The 12,188-nt window shown below is 50.0% G+C and overlaps 1 protein-coding gene across 1 annotated transcript in view; it reads left to right on the top strand.

Annotated features, from left to right (window-relative positions):
* LOC116446882 overlaps window positions 1–12,188 on the top strand; it is a 781,927-nt gene that overhangs the window by 131,938 nt on the left and 637,801 nt on the right. The gene's annotated exons all lie outside the window — the stretch shown is intronic.

Raw genomic sequence — 12,188 nt, 5'->3', positions numbered from 1 at the left:
AGCTCTGAAGAAATCCCCCAGCCTGGTGAAAAATGTAGATTTAATTTATGCATTCCCCTTAAGTGCTCCATTATACACCTTGCAATGACCCATCCAGAGGTTTACACAGTCCTTCACTTTGCTTATCCTGAACATGGGTCCTGCAGGGTCAGAAAAGCTCAAGATGTGCTGCCTAACCTCTGTTTTGGGGGGGAAAAATCCAGGAGGAAAGCAGATGCCTCCCGGGAGCCCCTCCATCCCAGCTTTCCACAGGCAGGCTCACGCTCAGCCTTCTGCTGGGAAGGGACCACACAGGCTCAGGTTGGAGGGGGAAAAAAGGCACACGAAGATCATGGAAGTCTCAGGGCAAGTAAATTACTGTTAATTGTGAGATATTTGATTGCAAGAAGCACCAGATGGCCGGCCATCTGGTTTTTATTACAAAATTAAACAAGATTAACCCAAACAGGATTTCCTCAGCATTCTTCTCTGACTGGCTCACAAATACATCTTTAACACCTATGCTACAGATAGAGCACAATCAGAAGCCCTTCCTGCCTTCCCCCTAATCTGCTTGGGCTGAATACTCTGCTGAGCAATGCCCTTGCACCTAAAGATTTCCAGCAGGATTGAAAAGAAGCAGGGGATGGAGCAATTAAGAGAGGAGAGAAACGTCAGCTCCAAGAGAAGTAATCCCAGCAGAAGCCCTACCTTCTGCACTGGTTAGAAAGGCACAAGCATCGGGGCAGGAGAGTTGCCAAGGGCAACAGGTTGCCAGAGGCAACGGCAGCTGGGGTACCAACCTCTCCTGGCCAGTGCTGGGATGGGAAGGGATGAAACAGCAAAACTGGGAAAGAGTGGCCAGACCCCCCAACCTCTGGCCATCTCCTCGGAAAGGCAGCAGTCAAAACCATCTCTCACTCCCCAGGAATTTTCTCTGCCTTTCTACACCTTTGCCTAAATCCTCAGGAATTTGGTCGCGGTCCTGGCACTCCCTGCATTGCCCAAGCAGCACCCCTGCCTCTGTTCCTGGAAGGGCAGCACTGCAGAAGCTCCTTTTTGCTGTGCATGGTGAGTGATAACAATGCCTTGCACAGGCTTTGGCCGTTTTTTGCTCCAAAACATAAATGCTGAGGCCAAGTCCTGCAGAATCAGCTCAGATTTTGCTGAGCAGGGCTGGCTGGACCAGTTAATCCTGCGAGTTTTCCGCCCTCAGCTCCCAAACCTGCTCTGGGAGCCACTCAGCTGCCTCTGCTGCTCTCCCTGGAAGCTGGGCTGCCACCAAGGTGGCCTTCCCGAGCCCACCCAGCCACCCTCCAGCACGCAGGGAACGGAGTGGGATCCTGCAGCTGGAGCTCTCTCGGAGCTTTTCTCATGCAGATCACACCCGTCCTCATTTGTTCGCAGCAAATCGCTCGTGAATCGAACATAAAGGGTGTTCCAGGGGAGATGTCCCCTTGCATCCTTCCCCCGAGTAAATCCCCAGGACATGATGCATCCAGAAATTATCCATAACACCCCACCCACACCCTCCTGTCTTATCAGGTCTGGGCAGAAAACCTGGTGGGAGATTTCAGCTGGAAAACAGCAGGCCGGGGGTCTAACTCACGTAAACATGATCATTGTTTTTGTTCAGCTTTGAATATCTTCACTTTCAGCACTACCCTGGCAAGAGAACCACCATGGACTCCTTTCTGGGAGAGGAGCCAGCCAGCTCCCTGCACCCCAGGCTGTTTGTCCCCTGTGTCACTGCTACCAGAGCCTGGGCAACAACACACAATTCCAGCCTGCAATGTGACAGGGTGACACGGCTCCTCAGCAGGATATTCCCACAGCCACAGCCCCTTCGGCACATTCTGCAGGCCCCAGGCTGGAGGTGGCCCAAAAGTCCAAGCTGCCCATCACCTGCAGAACTGGGATGCTCCTTTCCCAGCAGCCACGCCAGTTGCCCGCTGGTGCTGCTCCTTGCCAGGCTGCCAGCTGGACCGGTGCAAGTCCTGAAGGAAGTCAGCTCTGTCCTTCTAGTGGGCAACTCCATGTCCTGGTGGTTTTATGATCACAGAATCATTTAGGTTGGAAAAGATCTCCAAGATCATCGAGTCCAACCTTTGGCTGTCACCCAGCCCAGAGCACTCAGTGCCACGTCCAGGCGTTCCTGGGACACCTCCAGGGATGGGGAGTCCAAGGCCTGAGCGCCCTTTCCATGGAGAAATTCCCACTGATGTCCACCCGGAGCCTCCCCTGGCCCAGCCTGAGGCCGTTCCCTCTCCTCCTGTCCCTGTTCCCTGGCAGCAGAGCCCGATTTCCCCCCCGGCTGCCCCCTCCTGTCAGGGACTTGTGCAGAGCCACAAGGTCCCCCCGGAGCCTCCTTTGCTCCAGGCTCAGCCCCTTCCCAGCTCCCTCAGCCGCTCCTGGGGCTCCAGCCCCTCCCCAGCTCTGTTCCCTTCCCTGGCCACGCTCCAGCCCCTCAATGTCCTCCCTGTGAGGGGCCCAGAACTGGAGACAAAACTTGATGATGATTTTAGGATACCCCAGTGTGATTAATTCATCCAGATTTGAACATGTGCTGGAAACCATACAACTTTTTCCATTTTGAGATACGGCCTGTCTTTAAAAAGAAAAGAAATAATATTAAAAATGGTCTTAAACTTGATAAAAGCATGAACTGCAAACTCCTCATGTTTCCAGCCAGTTCAGTGCCCCTTTTCATCCCACTGGAAGGCACCAAATAGAGATAAGGTTCCTCCAAGGACAAGCCACCCATCTCTCTGTGGCCAAAGCCCTCAGGCTTGCACAAACTAAGGACAGCTCAGAGGAAGGCACTGGAAAGATCAAACATGGTCCAGGTAGAGGCATATTCAGGGAATTAACTGGAAAAGCTCTAATACAGCCTCTCTTCTTTCCCCTTTGCCTTTTCCCCGAGAGCCAGGCTTGCTTCAACATAATGGAAAATTATTTGGTTTTCCACAATTTTATTCTCAGGAGTGGCTGTTCCACCCTGAGCTGGTGTTTCTCAAGAAGAGCTTGGTCCAAGGCAGACACCTCAGCTGGAAAACTCTGATCCCAACAGGCCAAGGTATTTGGAGCTGAGAGGACATCCTATCCTATTTTTAGAAGGAGCAGGGAATTACAAGATCAGTAATATGCTGCACTAAACATTTACAAGGCACAGCTCAAAAAGCTGGGTTTTAAATACTGGGAACAGATGCTCTGACAAGAACCCTGTGCAAAATATTTCCTTTGCCAAGTGAGTAAAGGAAACCCATTTTGTTTTGCTGAAGAAGCAGCTTTTAAAGGCAATCCCTAGTAAATGAGGTATAAAACTGAATTCAGAGCATTCCCACTATTTTCTTGCCTTTCCAGCAGAGCATCCTTTGGGCTGGGCTTTCACTGCCAGCCAGATGGGGAGATGCCCTCAAGGTGGAAGAACACACACACAAGAAAAAAATAAAAGCAAAGCAGTTAAACAACAATTACAAGCTTTTTAAACATGATTTATCCACTCTGGGTACTTCTCTATCTCACCAGATGCTTCCAAGTGTCTGGAACTGGAGAAAAACCTGTAACTTTATCCCCATGATGTATTACTAACCGGTATTAGACTTGCACAGAAACAACTGGCTGCTGCTGGGCAGGGGATAAAAATTCAGTGGATTGCACTGTAAACCAAAAGAGACTTCAAATATCTCAGAGGGGTTTCACAAGAAGCTGGTTCAGTCTGTCAAACGTGGAGTGCAAGGGGCTGTGGGCAACCCCTCCCTCAGGAGCCACAAGGAAAAGGCACTTCCAGGGGTGACAGCCAAGAGGAGAGACCTCCACATCTTGGTGAGCAGCTGGGTATGGATGGGAAGCCCCCACCTGGGCTGGAATCACCTGCCATGGGGCTTTCACACAGAGGGAGTAGGAACTGGACTCCAGCAGCTCGAGGCTTGCTGCCAAAGCAGGCACATCCCTCCGGGAACGTTTGCTAGCACGGGGAGCACATGGCTTTTATCAGCATGTGAGGCACAGACACCACTGGAAAAAAACAGCATGGACACAACTGGGGAAAAACAGAGCTGCTTGTAACCTGAAGGGGGGCTTGGCTGGTTTTTCCCCAAACCTATTGGATCATCTAACAGGAGATATCGCTTCCTGTGCTGCCGGCAGTGGGACCACCAGTGCTCCAGGGAGGCCTGAGGCACTTATCAGCTACAAAATGGCTTTTACAAAGCATCGCCCCTTGTCACGTGCATCAAGGGGCCCAGAGAAATGTCCCTCAGCAGGAAAGAACCTGGAAAAGATGAGCAGAGAGCTTGGTGGTCATTCCAGGCCGGCTGGATTTCAGGAGCTGGCCTGCCCGGAGCCTGCAGCACCAGATAGGACAGGGCCCTGCTCCTGGCTGTAAGGCGGAGATAAGGCTCCTGGAACTGGAGGAAAAAGAGTTTTCTCAGCCTCAGGTTTGCAGGAGGAGGGCAAGAAGAGCACAGGAGGCAGAGAACAGTGAAGTCAATCCAGAGAAACACCTTATCAGTTTCATCCATCCTGATGAATGCAGTGCTGGCTACCAAGCAGATGGTGCTGCTAAAAACAGCCTTCCACTTCGATCTGGGCTTCTTGGCTCTCCCAAATCCAAGCTCTCATCTTCATTCCTCACAAATGAACAACAGGAGCGCCCAGAGAGGCTGCACACTACAATAAAGCTTAAACAACACCTCAGCTGACTCAAGATCAGAACTGAATGTGTTTCTGGTTAAGATGGCAGCTTAATTTATATCTTAGAGCAGCAAAGGAGAAAAAAACCCTTCCTTAGCTGTGAACCACAGGTCCTGGAAACAGTCAACAGCTTTGCTCTTCCCCCAGCAGTTGTCTCCATCCCTCTCCTACAAGGAATAGGATGATGGGTTACCTCAGAGCCTTGTATTGAACTGTTCTCCTTTATAACCTTCCTCTAATGCACAACTCCTGCTGTCTGTGGAAGGGGAAAGGTGATTAAATCAGCTAAGGACGACTCCCTGCAGGAAGGTACAGTGTGTGCAACACGTGTAACACAAAGCTGCAGCTCATTCCAAGTTCCCTTTTCCATCACCCTGCGAGCCGAGACAGCTTTAGCTCCCCAGCGACGTGGATGTATTCCAACTGCTTGGAAAGTGGGAAGGGTTGGTCACTTACCAGAGGAAAGGAGAAGGGATTTGTGAGATCCCAAGTAATATTGCTGGTGCTGTACACTGCTTCCTTTCACAGCCTGCGTGACAACAACTCATCTTTGGGGCCCTACCATTTCCAAAGGTATCGTTTCCTGCGTAGAATTCCCTTGGATCAAATGGGAAACAGCCTTCCCTTCCCACAGACAGCTCCCAGGTCCAACAGGCAACAAGCTGTGGTCTCACAGGGCAGAGGGGAATCAAGAAACTTCCTAGGAAGAAATCCAGGCTGAGAGGTGGCTGGGAATTTCTTGCTGACTTGAAGGAAAAGAGTCTATCCCAAGACCTGTAGGAGAAGAGATCCAAATCCCAAGATCTATGAGAAATTCAGGGAGAAGACCACGTGCACAGGAGCTTTCACCCATGCTGCAAGTCAATCCCCTTCACTTCCCCAAACTGCCTGGACCAGACTTTCCAGACATATAAAGGAGTGTAAGACACTGATGCCAGCAGACACTGGAAATTTTACACCTGGAGACATTCTTAACTCTTATATAAACAGCACCTGGGGGTGAATGCAGCGTGAAAAATGCATTTCCAGCTCTCCAAGAGCAAGCCTACCTGAGCAAAGCGTGAGACTACTACAAGCCCACGACTTCAGAGCTGTCGTGGAGCTCAACCTGTCTCAGGGTCTGGTTTTTGTTCCTTATTAATCACTTTCACGGGCCTTTGCACTTCTGGATTCCAGCCTGACTGGAAGCAGCAAACACTGGAAAGCTCAGAAAGCTTTTCAAAGTATGAACATCCCCCACTCCCTGCTCTTGGAGAAGGTTTAATGCACTTCAGGTTTACATCCAGACTTTCAGGGGCTGAGCCAAGCAGTCACCCCTCTCAGACACTCAGGGTGTTCACCTGTCTGGGAGTTTCCAGCTTGAAATCCAGGCTCTCATCCCAAAGTATCTTTGGCAGAAGCAGGGCCAAGAGCTCACCAGGTGCAAAGGAGCGGAGATGCTGCCCAGGGAAGAACTCGGGACAGCAAACTACCAGGGCTGCTGATGGAAAAATCCTCTTTCCATCCTTTCCCAGTGATCTCCTAGGCTCCATCACCCTCATCCCATAATTAGATTGAGCAAAGAATGCCTGGCATTCGCTCCACAGACAAACACAACTCAGGCAAGGTTTAGAAAGCCTCAGACAATGCCAAAAATGAAACGTGGGTGAGCGAAGCTGCCTCTCAGCCAAGGGAGCCGCAGCGTGCGTGGGGAAGAGTCTCCCTCTCCCTCTCCTGTTTTATTCCCCAGGAGTACAATGAGGGCTATTCTCTCCTGGAAGGAGGAATCTAAAACACTCTGGGTGTTTTATTGCTGGAGTGCAAAGGGAAGGTATGGATTCCCCTCCGCCAGCCAACTTCCTATGAAGCAGCCGTGAGGAAGCACTGGAGCCGAACTGAGGGGAAGCTGCGGGATCGGCCTTTCCAGCTGACTGCTCCTCTCGCTCTCTCAAATCCCTCAACCAAAACATGGCATTCACCAGGCCAGACAGGATGGGAAATGGGAAGAAAACCTCTCTCCTCACCACCACTCCTCTTTATAAAACTGCCACCCACCAAAGGCATGACCTTGAGATTCCAGCCAGCCCCCAGAACAGGGTGGCCGCGGTCGGGACAAGAGCTCCAGCTCGTGTCATCGAGGGCTCAGCCTCCTCCTCACAGTGCAGCATTCCCAAATCTTTGATCCTGCTACAAGGAAAAAGAGAGCCAGGAGTGAGCAGAGCTATGCCACAGAGTGCTCCTGGGCCGCTCTGTGGAGTCACATCCTGCATTCAGGTGGTCTGGTCCCAGATATGTTACCAGGAAGCAAAAACTATTAAAATACGCTCTGGAGCAACTCCATATGGTAGTCATGGACAATCCTGAGCTGAACAGCCTTTGTCCGGGACAGTGAGCGACAACAAGGTTATGATGGGATGCCTGAACAAAGGCAGAAGGCAGCTTGCTGCTTGGGAGACCAGAAATGTGCCTTTCCTTCCCTCTCACACCTTCTGGTCACTCTGTGGTGACCAGTAACAGGAGGGAATGCCATGGAGCTGTGCCAGGGCAGGGTTAGGTTGGATATCCAGGAAAGGTTCTTCCCCCAGAGGGTGCTGGGCACTGCCCAGGCTCCCCAGGGAATGGGCACGGCCCCGAGGCTGCCAGAGCCCAAGGAGCGTTTGGGCAGCGCTGCCAGGGATGCCCAGGGTGGGGTTGGTAGGGGGTCTGTGCAGGGCCAGGGGTTGGACTCGATGATCCTTGTGGGTCCCTTTCAGCTCAGGATATTCTGTGATTCTGCTCTCTGGACACAGCATCCCACAGACCTATCCCAAAGCACACTTGGGAACACCCCAGGGGACACCTCAGTCCCTGTCTGTGCCCCACCATCAGCCTGTGGGAAGTCCTGGGGCCAGCAGGGCCATCTCACAGCCCTCCTCAACCACCTTCAGCAGGGCTGGGAGGGTGAGGCACAGTCCTGCCCAGTGGCTTCGCTCCCCTGGGACTCCCAGAGCCCAAGCCCCAAATAATGAGGACATTGGAGTGTCATGTGCCCCTTGGCTCAAGATCCAGGGAGTCACCCCGATGGACATGGAACTGATGGGAACAGATCCTGGCGAGCTGGTGATGATGGAAGCTGCAGAGAGACCCACCCTGAGGCACAGCCACGACTTTGCCTTATTGTGCATCCCGATTCCCCACTGCAGGAGACACAAATGTGCCTGTAGGTGGCCCAGAAACACTGGCTTATTAAAAAGGAAAAAGTAGGGGAGGAAAAAAAAACCCCAACCAGAATGAATGCAGCGTCTGTCACCCTTTTGCAGAATTGTTACGTTTTTTTGTGTGTAGTTGGTGCTTGTTTTCCAAAGATTTACATTTTTATGTGTGTGTCATTCGCTTTTCATGCATTCGGAGACCTCGGAGCTTAGAAATTCAAAACACTTGTCAGTCACGTCAATCCTTTTGGACAAAACAGAGCTGCCACTTGGATGGATTAAAAAAAACCTCCACAACAAAACAACAAACAAAACACACTTTTCTCTCAAGCTGTGACTCGGTCACCCCGCTCAATGTGGGCAAGACAATGTTCAGAGAAAGCAAAAAGAAAGATCTGAGTTTTCATACTCATCGGTGGAACTAAATTGATTAAGGTCATTTCCTAGGTAGGTTTGAAATCTTCTGCAACAATTTTTTTCTTTTTTGAAAAGAAAAAGAAAAGCATAGTCCCCCCCCTTCATTAAAAAAAAAAAAAAAGGGAAAAGTCACCACTGCAAAAACATTAAATCTGCTTGGGTAACTCAGAATATATGTTGGCAAGGCAACATATCTCAGCTTGAACAGTAAACCTGCTATGTCAGAGGCTCTGCCACATATGAAAGAGGCTTGGGTTTCAATATCTCATGCTGAATTTACTTCTTTTCAGCCTTTCATGGCCAAGTATTTGATGTGTCTCCTTTCACTGCTGCAATCGATACGGTGACCTTACGTAAAAGTTTCCCGACCTTTGCTGTTGTCAGTATTGTTCTGTTAAAATGTAATTTAACTCTTTTTCTTTAGTGTGGAAATAGCACTGTACAGACAGCAAACACGAGAGGGGCTCGGGGTTTATTTTCCCCCCTTAACCTAAAGGCAAGAGGCACCATCCATCATCAGCGTTGGCTTCAAACCAGAAGATGACAAGAAGCATCGTGTGCTGAGGGTCTGGTTGGTTTCCCAGTGCTTTCTTGTACCTGTTTGGTAAGGTAAAAACCCCAAAAAGCGTTACTCTGATGCTCACTCCAGCACCATCCTGCTCAATATTTGAGGATTGAGGAGTCTCCCTAGATCCACATCACTGGGATGTTGGTATCTCCTTGGCACTATGAAGTTAGAGCATTTCCCTTAGCTAAGGCCTTGCACTTATTTCACACAATAAAATCAAGACTTCCATGAAGAAAAAAGAAAGAATTGCTTTCAAACAGCAACTACCAGAGTGGAAGGAGGCTGATTTTCCTCGTGACAGTGGGTGTTGGAAAGCCAGCCACATGTTTTAGAGTTCCAGCTGGCTTATCCATCCCAGGATCTCTGGGAGCCTGGTTTGAAACCCATTATAACCCTGTAACACAAGTACTTCTCTGGGAGCAAACTGCCATGGTCATTCTCCGCTGTGCTGCCGCGATTTCATCTCTGCATTTTGGCCAGGCGTGGGTATTACTGCATTGGCCATGCAGATGCACACGTCGCCACTCACACCCCTACATCTGCACAGGATTATGGCTGCATTTCCTGATCCTACTTATAAAAAGCCCTATAAATCCCAGAGAGCTCCTTTTAAATCAGCAGCATTATCCTACTGTAAATCCGGGGTGTAAGTCAGAGCAGAGTCTGGCTCAGATGCTCTTCAGCCACACATCCTAATGGAGCAGGGAGGCTAAAAGCAAACCCTGGGCTCTGCACACACCAATTCCCCCCAAAACCCATCCTGATCACATCATGCCCTGCTCAGCCCCACACCCCTTCACTTTTTAAAGTACCAGCTCCACTCTTCTCATGGAGAAACTCTCAGAAACAGAATTAAGAGCTGGGCTTTGGCAGCACTTGCCCCCGCCCCCACGGGCTTCAATATTGCTCACAGCTGAGTTATTTCTTGCTTCTTAGGAATTTTAACTGGCTTTTATGCTCAGTGAACTCGTGAAAGGAGAGTACCTAAAGTCAGCAGCACTGAAACCATGAATTAGCACAAGGAGAAAGGGGCCAGTTGGGTGTTTCTTACAGTACATTATCTTCATAATGCCAGAGGAGCTGATTTAAAGTCACTGTGCTACACCTGAACGTCATTTATGGCTCATAAAAGGAAAGCTGTGTTTGAGGAACAATAAAGCAGCACTGCACTTTCAATGGAAGAAGAGAAATAAAGCCTTTCTCACAGAGCAGATGTATTTTTATTTGCTCAGTGCCTGCCTCCGAGGCACGTGGAGATGCTTTCACCAGAAAGCCCAAGAGTTAAGCAGGAGGACTCACTCCAGATTATGGCTTATAGTTGATTTGTACTCATTTTTCCAGCCAAGCCTTAACACAGTGAATTTGACCTCCTGGAAAAGCCAAGACCTGAATCCCCACGGACACCTGTAGCTGTCAGAGGAACAAGGGAGATCCCCAGGCACAGCAGGCCTCAAAGCCACAGCAGGAAGAAGCAGGGACCCTTCATAAAACAGAATCACTGAATCATTTTGATGGTCTTGGAAGTCTTTTCCAGCCCAGTCCAACTTGTGACTAATCCCCACCGTGTCACCCAGCCCAGAGCACCAAGTGCCACACCCAGTTTTTCCTTGAACACCTCCAGGGATGGGGACTCCATCCAATGCTTAACAACCCCCTCCAATGCTTAACAACCTTTTCCATGAAGAAATTCTTTCTGAACGCCCCAAGTTCCAGGCTTGGGACATTTGGCCAAACAAATTGACAGCAGCCATCACATCAATCACTCTAAATCACAGTCACATCTATCAGAAAACACCGAGTTTATCTGCTGATAAATTCCCTCATATCAGTCTCCAAGGAGTCCAGATCCACATCTTGGTCTCAGTGCAAACACCAGCTGGGGTACTGTGTCCCACAGGAGAAAACCTTCCTAGAACACAGACAAGTTTTTTTCCTATTACACCTCTGCCAGTTTTTGGGAGTTTTTATCATGAAACCAAAGTCCTAATGAGAAATCTGCAACAATGACAAACTCCATCCTCCTGTCCCCCCTGCATTGTTCTGCCCTCCACCCATTTCCCATCCTCTGCCCATCAGAATTCTTCCCACAGAGTCATGGCCACCTCAGGGCCACCCACCAGTGCTGACCCCTGGAGAGGACAGCGTTCCCACTTCCCAAACTGCTGGTGTAAGGGGATGCTGCCTCCCAGCTCCACTTGTCCTTTCAAGGGACAAGGTGGGTGCTCAGCTCCAGGTTTTCCCATCAAGGAGCTGGAAAGGATCCATGTGTTCACAGTACTGACAGCGAGGGTCACAGTCCTGACCTTTCCCTGCTCCCTGTCTGACCCTGCCTTTGGAAGAGGCACCATCACACCACAATTCACCTCCCCAAGGAAGAGGCCTGGAGACTTTATCAGTGTGGTTTAAGCAGCAGGTCTGCAGGATCTCCCCAGCACTCAGCACCACCCGGGGCATATGCAGGGCTGACGCCGCTCTGTGAATACCAAACTGCAGAGGGAAAGAAAACAAAAATGTATCTGTGAGTTTCTGCCCGTGTAAAGCCACAGCACCACATGAGAACAACCCACTGCCTGAGAGGGAACCTGAACTGAAACGGTTCTGCTGCTCTAAAATGAGGTGGACAGGAGTAGGATGCCAGAGCCGTAGCCAGCACCTTTGGGGACACCAGGATGCACACAGGGATGCTGAGGGAAGGGAAGCAATGCCCAGCTAAAGCCGGGTATTAATTTCTCACCATTAACCAATTTCAAGTATCAGCACAAGGGAGCACTTTCCATGCAGTTCAGCAGCACCTGGAGGTTTACAGGAAGCTCAAAAGATCCATTGTGTACAAGAAGCATCAGCACAAAAAGCTATGCCTGCATTCCATCCCGACTGCTTCTGTGCAACCAGAAATCCCTTTTCTTTTGGGATTTCTCCCCATTTGGGAATGGACTGGTGCTTTTTTGGCAACACCAGTATGAAGAAGGGATGGCAGACTTAACATCTGTTTTTACAGGATGACCTCTGAAGAGGCAGTAGAGGAATGTGTAGAAAGAAACAAAATACAGTCACTCCCAAATTGTTTGGCTGTTGGGATCGCAGAGGGATGAGGGCACGCTTGGATTGAACAGGAATTTAAGTGCAGCACTGCACTGGAGCAGCAAACACAGCTGGGGGACATCACTGACTTGATATTAAATACCTTGTCCTGAGGTGAAGACGACCACGATTCAAGTCCTTTTCTGGCTTAAAGCTCCCCTTCGTGCATCCCCCAACACCTGGATCCTGCCCCACACTCGGACACCATGGCACTGCAAATCCACTGCAAACCATAACAAAGAGAAGAAGAGATAAAAAGGGATTTAGTGCTGTCAGGA

Source organism: Corvus moneduloides, chromosome 7 (genome assembly GCF_009650955.1).
Source record: "Corvus moneduloides isolate bCorMon1 chromosome 7, bCorMon1.pri, whole genome shotgun sequence".
In the NCBI taxonomy this organism is placed as follows: domain Eukaryota; kingdom Metazoa; phylum Chordata; class Aves; order Passeriformes; family Corvidae; genus Corvus; species Corvus moneduloides.
The sequence above is the reverse complement of the archived record's forward strand: the minus strand, read 5'-3'. Positions and strand labels throughout refer to the sequence as shown.